This window comes from Anoplopoma fimbria, chromosome 9, assembly GCF_027596085.1.
Source record: "Anoplopoma fimbria isolate UVic2021 breed Golden Eagle Sablefish chromosome 9, Afim_UVic_2022, whole genome shotgun sequence".
Taxonomy (NCBI): domain Eukaryota; kingdom Metazoa; phylum Chordata; class Actinopteri; order Perciformes; family Anoplopomatidae; genus Anoplopoma; species Anoplopoma fimbria.
The window spans coordinates 1,060,626-1,081,622 of record NC_072457.1 but is presented as its reverse complement, the minus strand read 5'-3'; the positions used below and the strand labels follow the sequence as shown (position 1 = coordinate 1,081,622).

General features: G+C 43.9%; 48 non-coding genes across 48 annotated transcripts; all 48 read left to right on the top strand.

The window, feature by feature from the left end:
• Window positions 1-344: 344 nt before the first annotated feature.
• trnac-gca (transfer RNA cysteine (anticodon GCA)) lies at window positions 345-416 on the top strand. The gene has a single exon. It is a non-coding gene; the product is annotated as a tRNA-Cys (tRNA).
• Window positions 417-756: 340 nt separating this feature from the next.
• On the top strand, window positions 757-828 carry trnac-gca (transfer RNA cysteine (anticodon GCA)). Its single transcript has one exon. It is a non-coding gene; the product is annotated as a tRNA-Cys (tRNA).
• A 362-nt stretch (window positions 829-1,190) lies between these two features.
• Window positions 1,191-1,262, top strand: trnac-gca (transfer RNA cysteine (anticodon GCA)). Its single transcript has one exon. It is a non-coding gene; the product is annotated as a tRNA-Cys (tRNA).
• A 369-nt stretch (window positions 1,263-1,631) lies between these two features.
• Window positions 1,632-1,703, top strand: trnac-gca (transfer RNA cysteine (anticodon GCA)). Its single transcript has one exon. It is a non-coding gene; the product is annotated as a tRNA-Cys (tRNA).
• A 340-nt stretch (window positions 1,704-2,043) lies between these two features.
• Window positions 2,044-2,115, top strand: trnac-gca (transfer RNA cysteine (anticodon GCA)). Its single transcript has one exon. It is a non-coding gene; the product is annotated as a tRNA-Cys (tRNA).
• A 340-nt stretch (window positions 2,116-2,455) lies between these two features.
• trnac-gca (transfer RNA cysteine (anticodon GCA)) lies at window positions 2,456-2,527 on the top strand. The gene has a single exon. It is a non-coding gene; the product is annotated as a tRNA-Cys (tRNA).
• Window positions 2,528-2,895: 368 nt separating this feature from the next.
• Window positions 2,896-2,967, top strand: trnac-gca (transfer RNA cysteine (anticodon GCA)). The gene has a single exon. It is a non-coding gene; the product is annotated as a tRNA-Cys (tRNA).
• Window positions 2,968-3,336: 369 nt separating this feature from the next.
• trnac-gca (transfer RNA cysteine (anticodon GCA)) lies at window positions 3,337-3,408 on the top strand. Its single transcript has one exon. It is a non-coding gene; the product is annotated as a tRNA-Cys (tRNA).
• Window positions 3,409-3,748: 340 nt separating this feature from the next.
• trnac-gca (transfer RNA cysteine (anticodon GCA)) lies at window positions 3,749-3,820 on the top strand. Its single transcript has one exon. It is a non-coding gene; the product is annotated as a tRNA-Cys (tRNA).
• Window positions 3,821-4,189: 369 nt separating this feature from the next.
• trnac-gca (transfer RNA cysteine (anticodon GCA)) lies at window positions 4,190-4,261 on the top strand. Its single transcript has one exon. It is a non-coding gene; the product is annotated as a tRNA-Cys (tRNA).
• A 369-nt stretch (window positions 4,262-4,630) lies between these two features.
• Window positions 4,631-4,702, top strand: trnac-gca (transfer RNA cysteine (anticodon GCA)). The gene has a single exon. It is a non-coding gene; the product is annotated as a tRNA-Cys (tRNA).
• Window positions 4,703-5,041: 339 nt separating this feature from the next.
• On the top strand, window positions 5,042-5,113 carry trnac-gca (transfer RNA cysteine (anticodon GCA)). The gene has a single exon. It is a non-coding gene; the product is annotated as a tRNA-Cys (tRNA).
• Window positions 5,114-5,480: 367 nt separating this feature from the next.
• On the top strand, window positions 5,481-5,552 carry trnac-gca (transfer RNA cysteine (anticodon GCA)). Its single transcript has one exon. It is a non-coding gene; the product is annotated as a tRNA-Cys (tRNA).
• A 370-nt stretch (window positions 5,553-5,922) lies between these two features.
• On the top strand, window positions 5,923-5,994 carry trnac-gca (transfer RNA cysteine (anticodon GCA)). The gene has a single exon. It is a non-coding gene; the product is annotated as a tRNA-Cys (tRNA).
• A 341-nt stretch (window positions 5,995-6,335) lies between these two features.
• On the top strand, window positions 6,336-6,407 carry trnac-gca (transfer RNA cysteine (anticodon GCA)). Its single transcript has one exon. It is a non-coding gene; the product is annotated as a tRNA-Cys (tRNA).
• A 370-nt stretch (window positions 6,408-6,777) lies between these two features.
• On the top strand, window positions 6,778-6,849 carry trnac-gca (transfer RNA cysteine (anticodon GCA)). Its single transcript has one exon. It is a non-coding gene; the product is annotated as a tRNA-Cys (tRNA).
• Window positions 6,850-7,188: 339 nt separating this feature from the next.
• On the top strand, window positions 7,189-7,260 carry trnac-gca (transfer RNA cysteine (anticodon GCA)). Its single transcript has one exon. It is a non-coding gene; the product is annotated as a tRNA-Cys (tRNA).
• Window positions 7,261-7,629: 369 nt separating this feature from the next.
• Window positions 7,630-7,701, top strand: trnac-gca (transfer RNA cysteine (anticodon GCA)). Its single transcript has one exon. It is a non-coding gene; the product is annotated as a tRNA-Cys (tRNA).
• Window positions 7,702-8,042: 341 nt separating this feature from the next.
• On the top strand, window positions 8,043-8,114 carry trnac-gca (transfer RNA cysteine (anticodon GCA)). Its single transcript has one exon. It is a non-coding gene; the product is annotated as a tRNA-Cys (tRNA).
• A 368-nt stretch (window positions 8,115-8,482) lies between these two features.
• On the top strand, window positions 8,483-8,554 carry trnac-gca (transfer RNA cysteine (anticodon GCA)). The gene has a single exon. It is a non-coding gene; the product is annotated as a tRNA-Cys (tRNA).
• A 343-nt stretch (window positions 8,555-8,897) lies between these two features.
• trnac-gca (transfer RNA cysteine (anticodon GCA)) lies at window positions 8,898-8,969 on the top strand. The gene has a single exon. It is a non-coding gene; the product is annotated as a tRNA-Cys (tRNA).
• A 368-nt stretch (window positions 8,970-9,337) lies between these two features.
• On the top strand, window positions 9,338-9,409 carry trnac-gca (transfer RNA cysteine (anticodon GCA)). The gene has a single exon. It is a non-coding gene; the product is annotated as a tRNA-Cys (tRNA).
• Window positions 9,410-9,750: 341 nt separating this feature from the next.
• On the top strand, window positions 9,751-9,822 carry trnac-gca (transfer RNA cysteine (anticodon GCA)). Its single transcript has one exon. It is a non-coding gene; the product is annotated as a tRNA-Cys (tRNA).
• A 340-nt stretch (window positions 9,823-10,162) lies between these two features.
• Window positions 10,163-10,234, top strand: trnac-gca (transfer RNA cysteine (anticodon GCA)). Its single transcript has one exon. It is a non-coding gene; the product is annotated as a tRNA-Cys (tRNA).
• Window positions 10,235-10,603: 369 nt separating this feature from the next.
• trnac-gca (transfer RNA cysteine (anticodon GCA)) lies at window positions 10,604-10,675 on the top strand. Its single transcript has one exon. It is a non-coding gene; the product is annotated as a tRNA-Cys (tRNA).
• A 364-nt stretch (window positions 10,676-11,039) lies between these two features.
• Window positions 11,040-11,111, top strand: trnac-gca (transfer RNA cysteine (anticodon GCA)). The gene has a single exon. It is a non-coding gene; the product is annotated as a tRNA-Cys (tRNA).
• Window positions 11,112-11,451: 340 nt separating this feature from the next.
• Window positions 11,452-11,523, top strand: trnac-gca (transfer RNA cysteine (anticodon GCA)). Its single transcript has one exon. It is a non-coding gene; the product is annotated as a tRNA-Cys (tRNA).
• A 356-nt stretch (window positions 11,524-11,879) lies between these two features.
• trnac-gca (transfer RNA cysteine (anticodon GCA)) lies at window positions 11,880-11,951 on the top strand. Its single transcript has one exon. It is a non-coding gene; the product is annotated as a tRNA-Cys (tRNA).
• Window positions 11,952-12,290: 339 nt separating this feature from the next.
• trnac-gca (transfer RNA cysteine (anticodon GCA)) lies at window positions 12,291-12,362 on the top strand. The gene has a single exon. It is a non-coding gene; the product is annotated as a tRNA-Cys (tRNA).
• Window positions 12,363-12,731: 369 nt separating this feature from the next.
• On the top strand, window positions 12,732-12,803 carry trnac-gca (transfer RNA cysteine (anticodon GCA)). The gene has a single exon. It is a non-coding gene; the product is annotated as a tRNA-Cys (tRNA).
• Window positions 12,804-13,143: 340 nt separating this feature from the next.
• Window positions 13,144-13,215, top strand: trnac-gca (transfer RNA cysteine (anticodon GCA)). Its single transcript has one exon. It is a non-coding gene; the product is annotated as a tRNA-Cys (tRNA).
• Window positions 13,216-13,582: 367 nt separating this feature from the next.
• On the top strand, window positions 13,583-13,654 carry trnac-gca (transfer RNA cysteine (anticodon GCA)). Its single transcript has one exon. It is a non-coding gene; the product is annotated as a tRNA-Cys (tRNA).
• Window positions 13,655-13,992: 338 nt separating this feature from the next.
• Window positions 13,993-14,064, top strand: trnac-gca (transfer RNA cysteine (anticodon GCA)). The gene has a single exon. It is a non-coding gene; the product is annotated as a tRNA-Cys (tRNA).
• Window positions 14,065-14,433: 369 nt separating this feature from the next.
• trnac-gca (transfer RNA cysteine (anticodon GCA)) lies at window positions 14,434-14,505 on the top strand. The gene has a single exon. It is a non-coding gene; the product is annotated as a tRNA-Cys (tRNA).
• A 339-nt stretch (window positions 14,506-14,844) lies between these two features.
• trnac-gca (transfer RNA cysteine (anticodon GCA)) lies at window positions 14,845-14,916 on the top strand. Its single transcript has one exon. It is a non-coding gene; the product is annotated as a tRNA-Cys (tRNA).
• A 351-nt stretch (window positions 14,917-15,267) lies between these two features.
• trnac-gca (transfer RNA cysteine (anticodon GCA)) lies at window positions 15,268-15,339 on the top strand. The gene has a single exon. It is a non-coding gene; the product is annotated as a tRNA-Cys (tRNA).
• Window positions 15,340-15,680: 341 nt separating this feature from the next.
• Window positions 15,681-15,752, top strand: trnac-gca (transfer RNA cysteine (anticodon GCA)). Its single transcript has one exon. It is a non-coding gene; the product is annotated as a tRNA-Cys (tRNA).
• A 368-nt stretch (window positions 15,753-16,120) lies between these two features.
• trnac-gca (transfer RNA cysteine (anticodon GCA)) lies at window positions 16,121-16,192 on the top strand. The gene has a single exon. It is a non-coding gene; the product is annotated as a tRNA-Cys (tRNA).
• A 339-nt stretch (window positions 16,193-16,531) lies between these two features.
• On the top strand, window positions 16,532-16,603 carry trnac-gca (transfer RNA cysteine (anticodon GCA)). The gene has a single exon. It is a non-coding gene; the product is annotated as a tRNA-Cys (tRNA).
• Window positions 16,604-16,949: 346 nt separating this feature from the next.
• On the top strand, window positions 16,950-17,021 carry trnac-gca (transfer RNA cysteine (anticodon GCA)). Its single transcript has one exon. It is a non-coding gene; the product is annotated as a tRNA-Cys (tRNA).
• Window positions 17,022-17,360: 339 nt separating this feature from the next.
• Window positions 17,361-17,432, top strand: trnac-gca (transfer RNA cysteine (anticodon GCA)). The gene has a single exon. It is a non-coding gene; the product is annotated as a tRNA-Cys (tRNA).
• A 369-nt stretch (window positions 17,433-17,801) lies between these two features.
• trnac-gca (transfer RNA cysteine (anticodon GCA)) lies at window positions 17,802-17,873 on the top strand. Its single transcript has one exon. It is a non-coding gene; the product is annotated as a tRNA-Cys (tRNA).
• Window positions 17,874-18,234: 361 nt separating this feature from the next.
• Window positions 18,235-18,306, top strand: trnac-gca (transfer RNA cysteine (anticodon GCA)). Its single transcript has one exon. It is a non-coding gene; the product is annotated as a tRNA-Cys (tRNA).
• Window positions 18,307-18,646: 340 nt separating this feature from the next.
• trnac-gca (transfer RNA cysteine (anticodon GCA)) lies at window positions 18,647-18,718 on the top strand. Its single transcript has one exon. It is a non-coding gene; the product is annotated as a tRNA-Cys (tRNA).
• Window positions 18,719-19,087: 369 nt separating this feature from the next.
• trnac-gca (transfer RNA cysteine (anticodon GCA)) lies at window positions 19,088-19,159 on the top strand. The gene has a single exon. It is a non-coding gene; the product is annotated as a tRNA-Cys (tRNA).
• A 777-nt stretch (window positions 19,160-19,936) lies between these two features.
• On the top strand, window positions 19,937-20,008 carry trnac-gca (transfer RNA cysteine (anticodon GCA)). The gene has a single exon. It is a non-coding gene; the product is annotated as a tRNA-Cys (tRNA).
• A 340-nt stretch (window positions 20,009-20,348) lies between these two features.
• On the top strand, window positions 20,349-20,420 carry trnac-gca (transfer RNA cysteine (anticodon GCA)). Its single transcript has one exon. It is a non-coding gene; the product is annotated as a tRNA-Cys (tRNA).
• Window positions 20,421-20,790: 370 nt separating this feature from the next.
• Window positions 20,791-20,862, top strand: trnac-gca (transfer RNA cysteine (anticodon GCA)). Its single transcript has one exon. It is a non-coding gene; the product is annotated as a tRNA-Cys (tRNA).
• The last annotated feature ends 135 nt before the right edge of the window (window positions 20,863-20,997 follow it).

Genomic DNA, 20,997 nt, shown 5'->3' with positions numbered 1-20,997 from the left:
CTACTCTTTATAGAAGTGGTTGATTCCGAACCTTCTAAATGTCATCTCACCTTATTCAACCAGGAAAACTGTTGTGCCATAAACATGCTGATCAGTGAATGATTGCACCATTACATGACTTCCAGCTGTTGTACGTGAAGATAAGCAACTTTTACCATCTTTCAGATCTCAAGTGGCTGCAATAGTTTAATACTCAAAAGTCCAGATAGCCAATGCCATCAACCAGTTGCACAACTTAGTGTATTATGAACTTTGCCTCTCGTGTGGATGCTAATTTTAATGGAAGGTGTATATCTCATGGGTACCCGACATACTCGCCGCCAGAAAGCAGAAGATAAATGAGAGGGGGTATAGCTCAGTGGTAGAGCATTTGACTGCAGATCAAGAGGTCCCCAGTTCAACTCTGGGTGCCCCCTTTACAGATGTTGGCAACCAAGAGAATCTACTCTTTATAGAAGTGGTTGATTCCGAACCTTCTAAATGTCATCTCACCTTATTCAACCAGGAAAACTGTTGTGCCATAAACATGCTGAAAAGTTAGTAACTGCACCATTACATGAATTCCAGCTGTTGTACGTGAAGATAAGCAACTTTTACCACCTTTCAGGTCTCAAGCGGCTGCAATAGTTTCACCCAAGCTAAATGGCGGTCCATACCATCACCATCACATCCTACCACTATTGCGGACTGCCTCCAGCAGGGCAACACATCTATGGTCCGACATACTCGCCGGCAGAAAGCACAAGTTAAAAGAGAGGGGGTATAGCTCAGTGGTAGAGCATTTGACTGCAGATCAAGAGGTCCCCAGTTCAACTCTGGGTGCCCCCTTTACAGATGTTGGCAACCAAGAGAATCTACTCTTTATAGAAGTGGTTGATTCCGAACCTTCTAAATGTCATCTCACCTTATTCTACCTATGGTGCCCTAAACATGTTGATCAGTGAATGATTGCACCATTACATGACTTCCAGCTGTTGTACGTGAAGTATAAGCAACTTTTACCACCTTTAAGGTCTCAAGTGGCTGCAAAAGTTTAATACTCAAAAGTCCAGATAGCCAATGCCATCAACCAATTGTACAACTTAGTTTATTATGAACTTTGCCTCTCGTGTGGATGCTAATTTTAATGGAAGGTGTATATCTCATGGGTACCGACATACTCGCCGCCAGAAAGCAGAAGATAAATGAGAGGGGGTATAGCTCAGTGGTAGAGCATTTGACTGCAGATCAAGAGGTCCCCAGTTCAACTCTGGGTGCCCCCTTTACAGATGTTGGCAACCAAGAGAATCTACTCTTTATAGAAGTGGTTGATTCCGAACCTTCTAAATGTCATCTCACCTTATTCAACCAGGAAAACTGTTGTGCCATAAACATGCTGAATCAGTTAGTAACTGCACCATTACATGAATTCCAGCTGTTGTACGTGAAGATAAGCAACTTTTACCATCTTTCAGATCTCAAGTGGCTGCAATAGTTTAATACTCAAAAGTCCAGATAGCCAATGCCATCAACCAGTTGCACAACTTAGTGTATTATGAACTTTGCCTCTCGTGTGGATGCTAATTTTAATGGAAGGTGTATATCTCATGGTACCGACATACTCGCCGCCAGAAAGCAGAAGATAAATGAGAGGGGGTATAGCTCAGTGGTAGAGCATTTGACTGCAGATCAAGAGGTCCCCAGTTCAACTCTGGGTGCCCCCTTTACAGATGTTGGCAACCAAGAGAATCTACTCTTTATAGAAGTGGTTGATTCCGAACCTTCTAAATGTCATCTCACCTTATTCAACCAGGAAAACTGTTGTGCCATAAACATGCTGAAAAGTTAGTAACTGCACCATTACATGAATTCCAGCTGTTGTACGTGAAGATAAGCAACTTTTACCACCTTTCAGGTCTCAAGCGGCTGCAATAGTTTCACCCAAGCTAAATAGCGGTCCATACCATCACCATCACATCCTACCACTATTGCGGACTGCCTCCAGCAGGGCAACACATCTATGGTCCGACAGACTCGCCGGCAGAAAGCACAAGTTAAAAGAGAGGGGGTATAGCTCAGTGGTAGAGCATTTGACTGCAGATCAAGAGGTCCCCAGTTCAACTCTGGGTGCCCCCTTTACAGATGTTGGCAACCAAGAGAATCTACTTTTTATAGAAGTGGTTGATTCCAAACCTTCTAAATGTCATCTCACCTTATTCAACCAGGAAAACTGTTGTGCCATAAACATGCTGAATATTTAGTAACTGCACCATTACATGAATTCCAGTTGTTGTACGTGAAGATAAGCAACTTTTACCACCTTTCAGGTCTCAAGCGGCTGCAATAGTTTCACCCAAGCTAAATAGCGGTCCATACCATCACCATCACATCCTACCACTATTGCGGACTGCCTCCAGCAGGGCAACACATCTATGGTCCGACAGACTCGCCGGCAGAAAGCACAAGATAAATGAGAGGGGGTATAGCTCAGTGGTAGAGCATTTGACTGCAGATCAAGAGGTCCCCAGTTCAACTCTGGGTGCCCCCTTTACAGATGTTGGCAACCAAGAGAATCTACTCTTTATAGAAGTGGTTGATTCCGAACCTTCTAAATGTCATCTCACCTTATTCAACCAGGAAAACTGTTGTGCCATAAACATGCTGATCAGTGAATGATTGCACCATTACATGAATTCCAGCTGTTGTACGTGAAGATAAGCAACTTTTACCATCTTTCAGATCTCAAGTGGCTGCAATAGTTTAATACTCAAAAGTCCAGATAGCCAATGCCATCAACCAGTTGCACAACTTAGTGTATTATGAACTTTGCCTCTCGTTCGGATGCTAATTTTAATGGAAGGTGTATATCTCATGGGTACCGACATACTCGCCGCCAGAAAGCAGAAGATAAATGAGAGGGGTATAGCTCAGTGGTAGAGCATTTGACTGCAGATCAAGAGGTCCCCAGTTCAACTCTGGGTGCCCCCTTTACAGATGTTGGCAACCAAGAGAATCTACTCTTTATAGAAGTGGTTGATTCCGAACCTTCTAAATGTCATCTCACCTTATTCAACCAGGAAAACTATGGTGCCATAAACATGCTGATCAGTGAATGATTGCACCATTACATGACTTCCAGCTGTTGTACGTGAAGATAAGCAACTTTTACCACCTTTAAGATCTCAAGTGGCTGCAATAGTTTAATACTCAAAGGTACAGATAGCCAATGCCATCAACCAATTGTACAACTTAGTTTATTATGAACTTTGCCTCTCGTGTGGATGCTAATTTTAATGGAAGGTGTATATCTCATGGGTACCGACATACTCGCCGCCAGAAAGCAGAAGATAAATGAGAGGGGGTATAGCTCAGTGGTAGAGCATTTGACTGCAGATCAAGAGGTCCCCAGTTCAACTCTGGGTGCCCCCTTTACAGATGTTGGCAACCAAGAGAATCTACTTTTTATAGAAGTGGTTGATTCCAAACCTTCTAAATGTCATCTCACCTTATTCAACCAGGAAAACTGTTGTGCCATAAACATGCTGAATATTTAGTAACTGCACCATTACATGAATTCCAGCGGTTGTACGTGAAGATAAGCAACTTTTACCACCTTTCAGGTCTCAAGCGGCTGCAATAGTTTCACCCAAGCTAAATGGCGGTCCATACCATCACCATCACATCCTACCACTATTGCGGACTGCCTCCAGCAGGGCAACACATCTATGGTCCGACAGACTCGCCGGCAGAAAGCACAAGTTAAATGAGAGGGGGTATAGCTCAGTGGTAGAGCATTTGACTGCAGATCAAGAGGTCCCCAGTTCAACTCTGGGTGCCCCCTTTACAGATGTTGGCAACCAAGAGAATCTACTCTTTATAGAAGTGGTTGATTCCGAACCTTCTAAATGTCATCTCACCTTATTCAACCAGGAAAACTATGGTGCCCTAAACATGCTGATCAGTGAATGATTGCACCATTACATGACTTCCAGCTGTTGTACGTTAGGATAAGCAACTTTTACCACCTTTAAGGTCTCAAGTGGCTGCAATAGTTTAATACTCAAAAGTCCAGATAGCCAATGCCATCAACCAGTTGCACAACTTAGTGTATTATGAACTTTGCCTCTCGTGTGGATGCTAATTTTAATGGAAGGTGTATATCTCATGGGTACCGACATACTCGCCGCCAGAAAGCAGAAGATAAATGAGAGGGGGTATAGCTCAGTGGTAGAGCATTTGACTGCAGATCAAGAGGTCCCCAGTTCAACTCTGGGTGCCCCCTTTACAGATGTTGGCAACCAAGAGAATCTACTCTTTATAGAAGTGGTTGATTCCGAACCTTCTAAATGTCATCTCACCTTATTCAACCAGGAAAACTGTTGTGCCATAAACATGCTGATCAGTGAATGATTGCACCATTACATGAATTCCAGCTGTTGTACGTGAAGATAAGCAACTTTTACCATCTTTCAGATCTCAAGTGGCTGCAATAGTTTAATACTCAAAAGTCCAGATAGCCAATGCCATCAACCAGTTGCACAACTTAGTGTATTATGAACTTTGCCTCTCGTGTGGATGCTAATTTTAATGGAAGGTGTATATCTCATGGGTACCGACATACTCGCCGCCAGAAAGCAGAAGATAAATGAGAGGGGGTATAGCTCAGTGGTAGAGCATTTGACTGCAGATCAAGAGGTCCCCAGTTCAACTCTGGGTGCCCCCTTTACAGATGTTGGCAACCAAGAGAATCTACTCTTTATAGAAGTGGTTGATTCCGAACCTTCTAAATGTCATCTCACCTTATTCAACCAGGAAAACTGTTGTGCCATAAACATGCTGAATATTTAGTAACTGCACCATTACATGAATTCCAGCGGTTGTACGTGAAGATAAGCAACTTTTACCACCTTTCAGGTCTCAAGCGGCTGCAATAGTTTCACCCAAGCTAAATAGCGGTCCATACCATCACCATCACATCCTACCACTATTGCGGACTGCCTCCAGCAGGGCAACACATCTATGGTCCGACAGACTCGCCGGCAGAAAGCACAAGTTAAAGAGAGGGGGTATAGCTCAGTGGTAGAGCATTTGACTGCAGATCAAGAGGTCCCCAGTTCAACTCTGGGTGCCCCCTTTACAGATGTTGGCAACCAAGAGAATCTACTCTTTATAGAAGTGGTTGATTCCGAACCTTCTAAATGTCATCTCACCTTATTCAACCAGGAAAACTGGTGCCCTAAACATGCTGATCAGTGAATGATTGCACCATTACATGAATTCCAGCTGTTGTACGTGAAGATAAGCAACTTTTACCACCTTTCAGGTCTCAAGTGGCTGCAATAGTTTAATACTCAAAAGTCCAGATAGCCAATGCCATCAACCAGTTGCACAACTTAGTGTATTATGAACTTTGCCTCTCGTGTGGATGCTAATTTTAATGGAAGGTGTATATCTCATGGGTACCGACATACTCGCCGCCAGAAAGCAGAAGATAAATGAGAGGGGGTATAGCTCAGTGGTAGAGCATTTGACTGCAGATCAAGAGGTCCCCAGTTCAACTCTGGGTGCCCCCTTTACAGATGTTGGCAACCAAGAGAATCTACTCTTTATAGAAGTGGTTGATTCCGAACCTTCTAAATGTCATCTCACCTTATTCAACCAGGAAAACTGTTGTGCCATAAACATGCTGAATCAGTTAGTAACTGCACCATTACATGAATTCCAGCTGTTGTACGTGAAGATAAGCAACTTTTACCATCTTTCAGATCTCAAGTGGCTGCAATAGTTTAATACTCAAAAGTCCAGATAGCCAATGCCATCAACCAGTTGCACAACTTAGTGTATTATGAACTTTGCCTCTCGTGTGGATGCTAATTTTAATGGAAGGTGTATATCTCATGGGTACCGACATACTCGCCGCCAGAAAGCAGAAGATAAATGAGAGGGGGTATAGCTCAGTGGTAGAGCATTTGACTGCAGATCAAGAGGTCCCCAGTTCAACTCTGGGTGCCCCCTTTACAGATGTTGGCAACCAAGAGAATCTACTCTTTATAGAAGTGGTTGATTCCGAACCTTCTAAATGTCATCTCACCTTATTCAACCAGGAAAACTGTTGTGCCATAAACATGCTGAAAAAGTTAGTAACTGCACCATTACATGAATTCCAGCGGTTGTACGTGAAGATAAGCAACTTTTACCACCTTTCAGGTCTCAAGCGGCTGCAATAGTTTCACCCAAGCTAAATGGCGGTCCATACCATCACCATCACATCCTACCACTATTGCGGACTGCCTCCAGCAGGGCCACACATCTATGGTCCGACATACTCGCCGGCAGAAAGCACAAGTTAAAAGAGAGGGGGTATAGCTCAGTGGTAGAGCATTTGACTGCAGATCAAGAGGTCCCCAGTTCAACTCTGGGTGCCCCCTTTACAGATGTTGGCAACCAAGAGAATCTACTCTTTATAGAAGTGGTTGATTCCGAACCTTCTAAATGTCATCTCACCTTATTCAACCAGGAAAACTATGGTGCCATAAACATGCTGATCAGTTGAATGATTGCACCATTACATGAATTCCAGCTGTTGTACGTGAAGATAAGCAACTTTTACCATCTTTCAGATCTCAAGTGGCTGCAATAGTTTAATACTCAAAAGTCCAGATAGCCAATGCCATCAACCAGTTGCACAACTTAGTGTATTATGAACTTTGCCTCTCGTGTGGATGCTAATTTTAATGGAAGGTGTATATCTCATGGGTACCGACATACTCGCCGCCAGAAAGCAGAAGATAAATGAGAGGGGGTATAGCTCAGTGGTAGAGCATTTGACTGCAGATCAAGAGGTCCCCAGTTCAACTCTGGGTGCCCCCTTTACAGATGTTGGCAACCAAGAGAATCTACTCTTTATAGAAGTGGTTGATTCCGAACCTTCTAAATGTCATCTCACCTTATTCAACCAGGAAAACTGTTGTGCCATAAACATGCTGAATATTTAGTAACTGCACCATTACATGAATTCCAGCGGTTGTACGTGAAGATAAGCAACTTTTACCACCTTTCAGGTCTCAAGCGGCTGCAATAGTTTCACCCAAGCTAAATAGCGGTCCATACCATCACCATCACATCCTACCACTATTGCGGACTGCCTCCAGCAGGGCAACACATCTATGGTCCGACAGACTCGCCGGCAGAAAGTACAAGTTAAAAGAGAGGGGTATAGCTCAGTGGTAGAGCATTTGACTGCAGATCAAGAGGTCCCCAGTTCAACTCTGGGTGCCCCCTTTACAGATGTTGGCAACCAAGAGAATCTACTCTTTATAGAAGTGGTTGATTCCGAACCTTCTAAATGTCATCTCACCTTATTCAACCAGGAAAACTATGGTGCCCTAAACATGCTGATCAGTGAATGATTGCACCATTACATGAATTCCAGCGGTTGTACGTGAAGATAAGCAACTTTTACCATCTTTCAGATCTCAAGTGGCTGCAATAGTTTAATACTCAAAAGTCCAGATAGCCAATGCCATCAACCAGTTGCACAACTTAGTGTATTATGAACTTTGCCTCTCGTGTGGATGCTAATTTTAATGGAAGGTGTATATCTCATGGGTACCGACATACTCGCCGCCAGAAAGCAGAAGATAAATGAGAGGGGGTATAGCTCAGTGGTAGAGCATTTGACTGCAGATCAAGAGGTCCCCAGTTCAAATCTGGGTGCCCCCTTTACAGATGTTGGCAACCAAGAGAATCTACTTTTTATAGAAGTGGTTGATTCCAAACCTTCTAAATGTCATCTCACCTTATTCAACCAGGAAAACTGTTGTGCCATAAACATGCTGAAAAGTTAGTAACTGCACCATTACATGAATTCCAGCTGTTGTACGTGAAGATAAGCAACTTTTACCACCTTTCAGGTCTCAAGCGGCTGCAATAGTTTCACCCAAGCTAAATGGCGGTCCATACCATCACCATCACATCCTACCACTATTGCGGACTGCCTCCAGCAGGGCAATGGACATCTATGGTCCGACAGACTCGCCGGCAGAAAGCACAAGTTAAATGAGAGGGGTATAGCTCAGTGGTAGAGCATTTGACTGCAGATCAAGAGGTCCCCAGTTCAACTCTGGGTGCCCCCTTTACAGATGTTGGCAACCAAGAGAATCTACTCTTTATAGAAGTGGTTGATTCCGAACCTTCTAAATGTCATCTCACCTTATTCAACCAGGAAAACTATGGTGCCATAAACATGCTGATCAGTGAATGATTGCACCATTACATGACTTCCAGCTGTTGTACGTGAAGATAAGCAACTTTTACCATCTTTCAGATCTCAAGTGGCTGCAATAGTTTAATACTCAAAAGTCCAGATAGCCAATGCCATCAACCAGTTGCACAACGTAGTGTATTATGAACTTTGCCTCTCGTGCGGATGCTAATTTTAATGGAAGGTGTATATCTCATGGGTACCGACATACTCGCCGCCAGAAAGCAGAAGATAATGAGAGGGGGTATAGCTCAGTGGTAGAGCATTTGACTGCAGATCAAGAGGTCCCCAGTTCAACTCTGGGTGCCCCCTTTACAGATGTTGGCAACCAAGAGAATCTACTCTTTATAGAAGTGGTTGATTCCAAACCTTCTAAATGTCATCTCACCTTATTCAACCAGGAAAACTGTTGTGCCATAAACATGCTGAAAAGTTAGTAACTGCACCATTACATGAATTCCAGCTGTTGTACGTGAAGATAAGCAACTTTTACCACCTTTCAGGTCTCAAGCGGCTGCAATAGTTTCACCCAAGCTAAATAGCGGTCCATACCATCACCATCACATCCTACCACCACTATTGCGGACTGCCTCCAGCAGGGCAACACATCTATGGTCCGACAGACTCGCCGGCAGAAAGCACAAGTTAAAAGAGAGGGGGTATAGCTCAGTGGTAGAGCATTTGACTGCAGATCAAGAGGTCCCCAGTTCAACTCTGGGTGCCCCCTTTACAGATGTTGGCAACCAAGAGAATCTACTCTTTATAGAAGTGGTTGATTCCGAACCTTCTAAATGTCATCTCACCTTATTCAACCAGGAAAACTGTTGTGCCTAAACATGCTGATCAGTGAATGATTGCACCATTACATGACTTCCAGCTGTTGTACGTGAAGATAAGCAACTTTTACCATCTTTCAGATCTCAAGTGGCTGCAATAGTTTAATACTCAAAAGTCCAGATAGCCAATGCCATCAACCAGTTGCACAACTTAGTGTATTATGAACTTTGCCTCTCGTGTGGATGCTAATTTTAATGGAAGGTGTATATCTCATGGGTACCGACATACTCGCCGCCAGAAAGCAGAAGATAAATGAGAGGGGGTATAGCTCAGTGGTAGAGCATTTGACTGCAGATCAAGAGGTCCCCAGTTCAACTCTGGGTGCCCCCTTTACAGATGTTGGCAACCAAGAGAATCTACTCTTTATAGAAGTGGTTGATTCCGAACCTTCTAAATGTCATCTCACCTTATTCAACCAGGAAAACTGTTGTGCCATAAACATGCTGAATCAGTTAGTAACTGCACCATTACATGAATTCCAGCTGTTGTACGTGAAGATAAGCAACTTTTACCACCTTTCAGGTCTCAAGCGGCTGCAATAGTTTCACCCAAGCTAAATAGTGGTCCATACCATCACCATCACATCCTACCACTATTGCGGACTGCCTCCAGCAGGGCCACACATCTATGGTCCGACATACTCGCCGGCAGAAAGCACAAGTTAAAAGAGAGGGGGTATAGCTCAGTGGTAGAGCATTTGACTGCAGATCAAGAGGTCCCCAGTTCAACTCTGGGTGCCCCCTTTACAGATGTTGGCAACCAAGAGAATCTACTTTTTATAGAAGTGGTTGATTCCAAACCTTCTAAATGTCATCTCACCTTATTCAACCAGGAAAACTGTTGTGCCATAAACATGCTGAATATTTAGTAACTGCACCATTACATGACTTCCAGCTGTTGTACGTTAGGATGAGCAACTTTTACCATCTTTCAGATCTCAAGTGGCTGCAATAGTTTCACCCAAGCTAAATAGCGGTCCATACCATCACCATCACATCCTACCACTATTGCGGACTGCCTCCAGCAGGGCAACACATCTATGGTCCGACAGACTCGCCGGCAGAAAGCACAAGTTAATGAGAGAGGGGTATAGCTCAGTGGTAGAGCATTTGACTGCAGATCAAGAGGTCCCCAGTTCAACTCTGGGTGCCCCCTTTACAGATGTTGGCAACCAAGAGAATCTACTCTTTATAGAAGTGGTTGATTCCGAACCTTCTAAATGTCATCTCACCTTATTCTACCAGGAAAACTATGGTGCCATAAACATGCTGATCAGTGAATGATTGCACCATTACATGACTTCCAGCTGTTGTACGTGAAGATAAGCAACTTTTACCATCTTTCAGATCTCAAGTGGCTGCAATAGTTTAATACTCAAAAGTCCAGATAGCCAATGCCATCAACCAGTTGCACAACGTAGTGTATTATGAACTTTGCCTCTCGTGCGGATGCTAATTTTAATGGAAGGTGTATATCTCATGGGTACCGACATACTCGCCGCCAGAAAGCAGAAGATAAATGAGAGGGGGTATAGCTCAGTGGTAGAGCATTTGACTGCAGATCAAGAGGTCCCCAGTTCAACTCTGGGTGCCCCCTTTACAGATGTTGGCAACCAAGAGAATCTACTCTTTATAGAAGTGGTTGATTCCGAACCTTCTAAATGTCATCTCACCTTATTCAACCAGGAAAACTATGGTGCCCTAAACATGCTGATCAGTGAATGATTGCACCATTACATGACTTCCAGCTGTTGTACGTGAAGATAAGCAACTTTTACCATCTTTCAGATCTCAAGTGGCTGCAATAGTTTAATACTCAAAAGTCCAGATAGCCAATGCCATCAACCAGTTCACAACTTAGTTTATTATGAACTTTGCCTCCGTGGGATGCTAATTTTAATGGAAGGTGTATATCTCATGGTCCGACATACTCGCCGCCAGAAAGCAGAAGATAAATGAGAGGGGGTATAGCTCAGTGGTAGAGCATTTGACTGCAGATCAAGAGGTCCCCAGTTCAACTCTGGGTGCCCCCTTTACAGATGTTGGCAACCAAGAGAATCTACTCTTTATAGAAGTGGTTGATTCCAAACCTTCTAAATGTCATCTCACCTTATTCAACCAGGAAAACTGTTGTGCCATAAACATGCTGAATAGTTAGTAACTGCACCATTACATGAATTCCAGCTGTTGTACGTGAAGATAAGCAACTTTTACCACCTTTCAGGTCTCAAGCGGCTGCAATAGTTTCACCCAAGCTAAATAGCGGTCCATACCATCACCATCACATCCTACCACTATTGCGGACTGCCTCCAGCAGGGCAACACATCTATGGTCCGACAGACTCGCCGGCAGAAAGCAGAAGATACATGAGAGGGGGTATAGCTCAGTGGTAGAGCATTTGACTGCAGATCAAGAGGTCCCCAGTTCAACTCTGGGTGCCCCCTTTACAGATGTTGGCAACCAAGAGAATCTACTCTTTATAGAAGTGGTTGATTCCGAACCTTCTAAATGTCATCTCACCTTATTCAACCAGGAAAACTGTTGTGCCATAAACATGCTGATCAGTTAATGATTGCACCATTACATGAATTCCAGCTGTTGTACGTGAAGATAAGCAACTTTTACCATCTTTCAGATCTCAAGTGGCTGCAATAGTTTAATACTCAAAAGTCCAGATAGCCAATGCCATCAACCATGCACATCCTAGTGTATTATGGACTTTGCCTCCGTGCAGGATGCTAATTTTAATGGAATCTATATCTCGACATACTCGCCGGCAGAAAGCACAAGTTAAATGAGAGGGGGTATAGCTCAGTGGTAGAGCATTTGACTGCAGATCAAGAGGTCCCCAGTTCAACTCTGGGTGCCCCTTTACAGATGTTGGCAACCAAGAGAATCTACTCTTTATAGAAGTGGTTGATTCCGAACCTTCTAAATGTCATCTCACCTTATTCAACCAGGAAAACTGTTGTGCCATAAACATGCTGAATATTTAGTAACTGCACCATTACATGAATTCCAGCTGTTGTACGTGAAGATAAGCAACTTTTACCACCTTTCAGGTCTCAAGCGGCTGCAATAGTTTCACCCAAGCTAAATAGCGGTCCATACCATCACCATCACATCCTACCACTATTGCGGACTGCCTCCAGCAGGGCAACACATCTATGGTCCGACAGACTCGCCGGCAGAAAGCACAAGTTAAAAGAGAGGGGGTATAGCTCAGTGGTAGAGCATTTGACTGCAGATCAAGAGGTCCCCAGTTCAACTCTGGGTGCCCCCTTTACAGATGTTGGCAACCAAGAGAATCTACTCTTTATAGAAGTGGTTGATTCCGAACCTTCTAAATGTCATCTCACCTTATTCAACCAGGAAAACTATGGTGCCCAAAACATGCTGATCAGTGAATGATTGCACCATTACATGACTTCCAGCTGTTGTACATGAAGATAAGCAACTTTTACCATCTTTCAGATCTCAAGTGGCTGCAATAGTTTAATACTCAAAAGTCCAGATAGCCAATGCCATCAACCAGTTGCACAACGTAGTGTATTATGAACTTTGCCTCTCGTGCGGATGCTAATTTTAATGGAAGGTGTATATCTCATGGGTACCGACATACTCGCCGCCAGAAAGCAGAAGATAAATGAGAGGGGGTATAGCTCAGTGGTAGAGCATTTGACTGCAGATCAAGAGGTCCCCAGTTCAACTCTGGGTGCCCCCTTTACAGATGTTGGCAACCAAGAGAATCTACTCTTTATAGAAGTGGTTGATTCCGAACCTTCTAAATGTCATCTCACCTTATTCAACCAGGAAAACTGTTGTGCCATAAACATGCTGAAAAGTTAGTAACTGCACCATTACATGAATTCCAGCGGTTGTACGTGAAGATAAGCAACTTTTACCACCTTTCAGGTCTCAAGCGGCTGCAATAGTTTCACCCAAGCTAAATGGCGGTCCATACCATCACCATCACATCCTACCACTATTGCGGACTGCCTCCAGCAGGGCAACACATCTATGGTCCGACAGACTCGCCGGCAGAAAGCACAAGTTAAAAGAGAGGGGGTATAGCTCAGTGGTAGAGCATTTGACTGCAGATCAAGAGGTCCCCAGTTCAACTCTGGGTGCCCCCTTTACAGATGTTGGCAACCAAGAGAATCTACTCTTTATAGAAGTGGTTGATTCCGAACCTTCTAAATGTCATCTCACCTTATTCAACCAGGAAAACTATGGTGCCCTAAACATGCTGATCAGTGAATGATTGCACCATTACATGACTTCCAGCTGTTGTACGTGAAGATAAGCAACTTTTACCATCTTTCAGATCTCAAGTGGCTGCAATAGTTTAATACCAAAAGTCCAGATAGCCAATGCCATCAACCAGTTGCACATCCTACCACTATTATGAACTTTGCCTCTCGTGTGGATGCTAATTTTAATGGAAGGTGTATATCTCATGGTACCGACATACTCGCCGGCAGAAAGCACAAGTTAAAAGAGAGGGGTATAGCTCAGTGGTAGAGCATTTGACTGCAGATCAAGAGGTCCCCAGTTCAACTCTGGGTGCCCCCTTTACAGATGTTGGCAACCAAGAGAATCTACTCTTTATAGAAGTGGTTGATTCCGAACCTTCTAAATGTCATCTCACCTTATTCAACCAGGAAAACTGTTGTGCCATAAACATGCTGAAAAGTTAGTAACTGCACCATTACATGAATTCCAGCTGTTGTACGTGAAGATAAGCAACTTTTACCACCTTTCAGGTCTCAAGCGGCTGCAATAGTTTCACCCAAGCTAAATGGCGGTCCATACCATCACCATCACATCCTACCACTATTGCGGACTGCCTCCAGCAGGGAACACATCTATGGTCCGACAGACTCGCCGGCAGAAAGCACAAGTTAAAAGAGAGGGGTATAGCTCAGTGGTAGAGCATTTGACTGCAGATCAAGAGGTCCCCAGTTCAACTCTGGGTGCCCCCTTTACAGATGTTGGCAACCAAGAGAATCTACTCTTTATAGAAGTGGTTGATTCCGAACCTTCTAAATGTCATCTCACCTTATTCAACCAGGAAAACTATGGTGCCATAAACATGCTGATCAGTGAATGATTGCACCATTACATGACTTCCAGCTGTTGTACGTGAAGATAAGCAACTTTTACCATCTTTCAGATCTCAAGTGGCTGCAATAGTTTAATACTCAAAAGTCCAGATAGCCAATGCCATCAACCAGTTGCACAACTTAGTGTATTATGAACTTTGCCTCTCGTGTGGATGCTAATTTTAATGGAAGGTGTATATCTCATGGGTACCGACATACTCGCCGCCAGAAAGCAGAAGATAAATGAGAGGGGGTATAGCTCAGTGGTAGAGCATTTGACTGCAGATCAAGAGGTCCCCAGTTCAACTCTGGGTGCCCCCTTTACAGATGTTGGCAAACAAGAGAATCTACTCTTTATAGAAGTGGTTGATTCCGAACCTTCTAAATGTCATCTCACCTTATTCAACCAGGAAAACTGTTGTGCCATAAACATGCTGAAAAGTTAGTAACTGCACCATTACATGAATTCCAGCGGTTGTACGTGAAGATAAGCAACTTTTACCATCTTTCAGATCTCAAGTGGCTGCAATAGTTTCACCCAAGCTAAATGGCGGTCCATACCATCACCATCACATCCTACCACTATTGCGGACTGCCTCCAGCAGGGCAACACATCTATGGTCCGACAGACTCGCCGGCAGAAAGCACAAGTTAAAAGAGAGGGGTATAGCTCAGTGGTAGAGCATTTGACTGCAGATCAAGAGGTCCCCAGTTCAACTCTGGGTGCCCCCTTTACAGATGTTGGCAACCAAGAGAATCTACTCTTTATAGAAGTGGTTGATTCCGAACCTTCTAAATGTCATCTCACCTTATTCAACCAGGAAAACTATGGTGCCATAAACATGCTGATCAGTGAATGATTGCACCATTACATGACTTCCAGCTGTTGTACGTGAAGATAAGCAACTTTTACCATCTTTCAGATCTCAAGTGGCTGCAATAGTTTCACCCAAGTCCTAAATAGCCGGTCCATACCATCACCATCACATCCTACCACTAATTTTAATGGAAGGGACTGCCTCCAGCAGGGCAACACATCTATGGTCCGACAGACTCGCCGGCAGAAAGCACAAGTTAAATGAGAGGGGTATAGCTCAGTGGTAGAGCATTTGACTGCAGATCAAGAGGTCCCCAGTTCAACTCTGGGTGCCCCCTTTACAGATGTTGGCAACCAAGAGAATCTACTCTTTATAGAAGTGGTTGATTCCAAAACCTTCTAAATGTCATCTCACCTTATTCAACCAGGAAAACTGTTGTGCCATAAACATGCTGAATATTTAGTAACTGCACCATTACATGAATTCCAGTGGTTGTACTTGAAGATAAGCAACTTTTACCACCTTTCAGGTCTCAAGCGGCTGCAATAGTTTCACCCAAGCTAAATGGCGGTCCATACCATCACCATCACATCCTACCACGATTGCGGACTGCCTCCAGCAGGGCAACACATCTATGGTCCGACAGACTCGCCGGCAGAAAGCACAAGTTAAAAGAGAGGGGGTATAGCTCAGTGGTAGAGCATTTGACTGCAGATCAAGAGGTCCCCAGTTCAAATCTGGGTGCCCCCTTTACAGATGTTGGCAAACAAGAGAATCTACTCTTTATAGAAGTGGTTGATTCCGAACCTTCTAAATGTCATCTCACCTTATTCAACCAGGAAAACTATGGTGCCCAAAACATGCTGATCAGTGAATGATTGCACCATTACATGACTTCCAGCTGTTGTACGTGAAGATAAGCAACTTTTACCATCTTTCAGATCTCAAGTGGCTGCAATAGTTTAATACTCAAAAGTCCAGATAGCCAATGCCATCAACCAGTTGCACAACTTAGTGTATTATGAACTTTGCCTCTCGTGTGGATGCTAATTTTAATGGAAGGTGTATATCTCATGGGTACCGACATACTCGCCGCCAGAAAGCAGAAGATAATGAGAGGGGGTATAGCTCAGTGGTAGAGCATTTGACTGCAGATCAAGAGGTCCCCAGTTCAACTCTGGGTGCCCCCTTTACAGATGTTGGCAACCAAGAGAATCTACTCTTTATAGAAGTGGTTGATTCCGAACCTTCTAAATGTCATCTCACCTTATTCAACCAGGAAAACTGTTGTGCCATAAACATGCTGAAATTTAGTAACTGCACCATTACATGAATTCCAGCGGTTGTACGTGAAGATAAGCAACTTTTACCACCTTTCAGGTCTCAAGCGGCTGCAATAGTTTCACCCAAGCTAAATGGCGGTCCATACCATCACCATCACATCCTACCACTATTGCGGACTGCCTCCAGCAGGGCAACACATCTATGGTCCGACAGACTCGCCGGCAGAAAGCACAAGTTAAAAGAGAGGGGGTATAGCTCAGTGGTAGAGCATTTGACTGCAGATCAAGAGGTCCCCAGTTCAACTCTGGGTGCCCCCTTTACAGATGTTGGCAACCAAGAGAATCTACTCTTTATAGAAGTGGTTGATTCCGAACCTTCTAAATGTCATCTCACCTTATTCAACCAGGAAAACTGTGGTGCCATAAACATGCTGATCAGTGAATGATTGCACCATTACATGAATTCCAGCTGTTGTACGTGAAGATAAGCAACTTTTACCACCTTTCAGGTCTCAAGTGGCTGCAATAGTTTCATACTCAAAAGTCCAGATAGCCAATACCATCACCATCAACATCCTAGTATTATGGACTTTGCCTCCAGCAGGGCTAACATTTAATGGTCCGACATGGGTACCGACCGGCAGAAAGCAGAAGATAAATGAGAGGGGGTATAGCTCAGTGGTAGAGCATTTGACTGCAGATCAAGAGGTCCCCAGTTCAACTCTGGGTGCCCCCTTTACAGATGTTGGCAACCAAGAGAATCTACTCTTTATAGAAGTGGTTGATTCCGAACCTTCTAAATGTCATCTCACCTTATTCAACCAGGAAAACTGTTGTGCCATAAACATGCTGAATATTTAGTAACTGCACCATTACATGAATTCCAGCGGTTGTACGTGAAGATAAGCAACTTTTACCACCTTTCAGGTCTCAAGCGGCTGCAATAGTTTCACCCAAGCTAAATAGCGGTCCATACCATCACCATCACATCCTACCACTATTGCGGACTGCCTCCAGCAGGGCAACACATCTATGGTCCGACAGACTCGCCGGCAGAAAGCAGAAGATAAAGAGAGGGGGTATAGCTCAGTGGTAGAGCATTTGACTGCAGATCAAGAGGTCCCCAGTTCAACTCTGGGTGCCCCCTTTACAGATGTTGGCAACCAAGAGAATCTACTCTTTATAGAAGTGGTTGATTCCGAACCTTCTAAATGTCATCTCACCTTATTCAACCAGGAAAACTATGGTGCCCAAAACATGCTGATCAGTGAATGATTGCACCATTACATGACTTCCAGCTGTTGTACGTGAAGATAAGCAACTTTTACCATCTTTCAGATCTCAAGTGGCTGCAATAGTTTAATACTCAAAAGTCCAGATAGCCAATGCCATCAACCAGTTGCACAACGTAGTGTATTATGAACTTTGCCTCTCGTGCGGATGCTAATTTTAATGGAAGGTGTATATCTCATGGGTACCGACATACTCGCCGGCAGAAAGCAGAAGATAAATGAGAGGGGGTATAGCTCAGTGGTAGAGCATTTGACTGCAGATCAAGAGGTCCCCAGTTCAACTCTGGGTGCCCCCTTTACAGATGTTGGCAACCAAGAGAATCTACTCTTTATAGAAGTGGTTGATTCCGAACCTTCTAAATGTCATCTCACCTTATTCTACCTATGGTGCCCTAAACATGTTGATCAGTGAATGATTGCACCATTACATGACTTCCAGCTGCAGTACGTAAGTATAAGCAACTTTTACCACCTTTAAGGTCTCAAGTGGCTGAAAAAGTTTAATACTCAAAAGTCCAGATAGCCAATGCCATCAACCAATTGTACAACTTAGTTCATTATGAACTTTGCCTCTCGTGCGGATGCTAATTTTAATGGAAGGTGTATATCTCATGGGTACCGACATACTCGCCGCCAGAAAGCAGAAGATAAATGAGAGGGGGTATAGCTCAGTGGTAGAGCATTTGACTGCAGATCAAGAGGTCCCCAGTTCAACTCTGGGTGCCCCCTTTACAGATGTTGGCAACCAAGAGAATCTACTTTTTATAGAAGTGGTTGATTCCAAACCTTCTAAATGTCATCTCACCTTATTCAACCAGGAAAACTGTTGTGCCATAAACATGCTGAAAAGTTAGTAACTGCACCATTACATGAATTCCAGCGGTTGTACGTGAAGATAAGCAACTTTTACCACCTTTCAGGTCTCAAGCGGCTGCAATAGTTTCACCCAAGCTAAATGGCGGTCCATACCATCACCATCACATCCTACCACTATTGCGGACTGCCTCCAGCAGGGCAACACATCTATGGTCCGACAGACTCGCCGGCAGAAAGCAGAAGATACATGAGAGGGGGTATAGCTCAGTGGTAGAGCATTTGACTGCAGATCAAGAGGTCCCCAGTTCAACTCTGGGTGCCCCCTTTACAGATGTTGGCAACCAAGAGAATCTACTCTTTATAGAAGTGGTTGATTCCAAACCTTCTAAATGTCATCTCACCTTATTCAACCAGGAAAACTATGGTGCCATAAACATGCTGATCAGTGAATGATTGCACCATTACATGACTTCCAGCTGTTGTACGTGAAGATAAGCAACTTTTACCACCTTTCAGGTCTCAAGTGGCTGCAATAGTTTTATACTCAAAAGTCCAGATAGCCAATGCCATCAACCAATTGTACAACTTAGTTTATTATGAACTTTGCCTCTCGTGTGGATGCTAATTTTAATGGAAGGTGTATATCTCATGGGTACCGACATACTCGCCGCCAGAAAGCAGAAGATAAATGAGAGGGGGTATAGCTCAGTGGTAGAGCATTTGACTGCAGATCAAGAGGTCCCCAGTTCAAATCTGGGTGCCCCCTTTACAGATGTTGGCAACCAAGAGAATCTACTCTTTATAGAAGTGGTTGATTCCGAACCTTCTAAATGTCATCTCACCTTATTCAACCAGGAAAACTATGGTGCCCTAAACATGCTGATCAGTGAATGATTGCACCATTACATGACTTCCAGCTGTTGTACGTGAAGATAAGCACCTTTTACCACCTTTAAGGTCTCAAGTGGCTGAAAAAGTTTAATACTCAAAAGTCCAGATAGCCAATGCCATCAACCAATTGTACAACTTAGTTTATTATGAACTTTGCCTCTCGTGTGGATGCTAATTTTAATGGAAGGTGTATATCTCATGGGTACCGACATACTCGCCGCCAGAAAGCAGAAGATAAATGAGAGGTATAGCTCAGTGGTAGAGCATTTGACTGCAGATCAAGAGGTCCCCAGTTCAACTCTGGGTGCCCCCTTTACAGATGTTGGCAACCAAGAGAATCTACTTTTTATAGAAGTGGTTGATTCCAAACCTTCTAAATGTCATCTCACCTTATTCAACCAGGAAAACTGTTGTGCCATAAACATGCTGAATATTTAGTAACTGCACCATTACATGAATTCCAGCGGTTGTACGTGAAGATAAGCAACTTTTACCACCTTTCAGGTCTCAAGCGGCTGCAATAGTTTCACCCAAGCTAAATAGCGGTCCATACCATCACCATCACATCCTACCACTATTGCGGACTGCCTCCAGCAGGGCAACACATCTATGGTCCGACAGACTCGCCGGCAGAAAGCAGAAGATAATGAGAGGGGGTATAGCTCAGTGGTAGAGCATTTGACTGCAGATCAAGAGGTCCCCAGTTCAACTCTGGGTGCCCCCTTTACAGATGTTGGCAACCAAGAGAATCTACTCTTTATAGAAGTGGTTGATTCCAAACCTTCTAAATGTCATCTCACCTTATTCAACCAGGAAAACTGTTGTGCCATAAACATGCTGAATATTTAGTAACTGCACCATTACATGAATTCCAGCGGTTGTACGTGAAGATAAGCAACTTTTACCACCTTTCAGGTCTCAAGCGGCTGCAATAGTTTCACCCAAGCTAAATGGCGGTCCATACCATCACCATCACATCCTACCACTATTGCGGACTGCCTCCAGCAGGGCAACACATCTATGGTCCGACAGACTCGCCGGCAGAAAGCAGAAGATACATAAGAGGGGGTATAGCTCAGTGGTAGAGCATTTGACTGCAGATCAAGAGGTCCCCAGTTCAACTCTGGGTGCCCCCTTTACAGATGTTGGCAACCAAGAGAATCTACTCTTTATAGAAGTGGTTGATTCCGAACCTTCTAAATGTCATCTCACCTTATTCAACCAGGAAAAACTATGGTGCCATAAACATGCTGATCAGTGAATGATTGCACCATTACATGACTTCCAGCTGTTGTACGTGAAGATAAGCAACTTTTACCATCTTTCAGATCTCAAGTGGCTGCAATAGTTTAATACTCAAAAGTCCAGATAGCCAATGCCATCAACCAGTTGCACAACTTAGTGTATTATGAACTTTGCCTCTCGTGTGGATGCTAATTTTAATGGAAGGTGTATATCTCATGGGTACCGACATACTCGCCACCAGAAAGCAGAAGATAAATGAGAGGGGGTATAGCTCAGTGGTAGAGCATTTGACTGCAGATCAAGAGGTCCCCAGTTCAACTCTGGGTGCCCCCTTTACAGATGTTGGCAACCAAGAGAATCTACTTTTTATAGAAGTGGTTGATTCCAAACCTTCTAAATGTCATCTCACCTTATTCAACCAGGAAAACTGTTGTGCCATAAACATGCTGAATATTTAGTAACTGCACC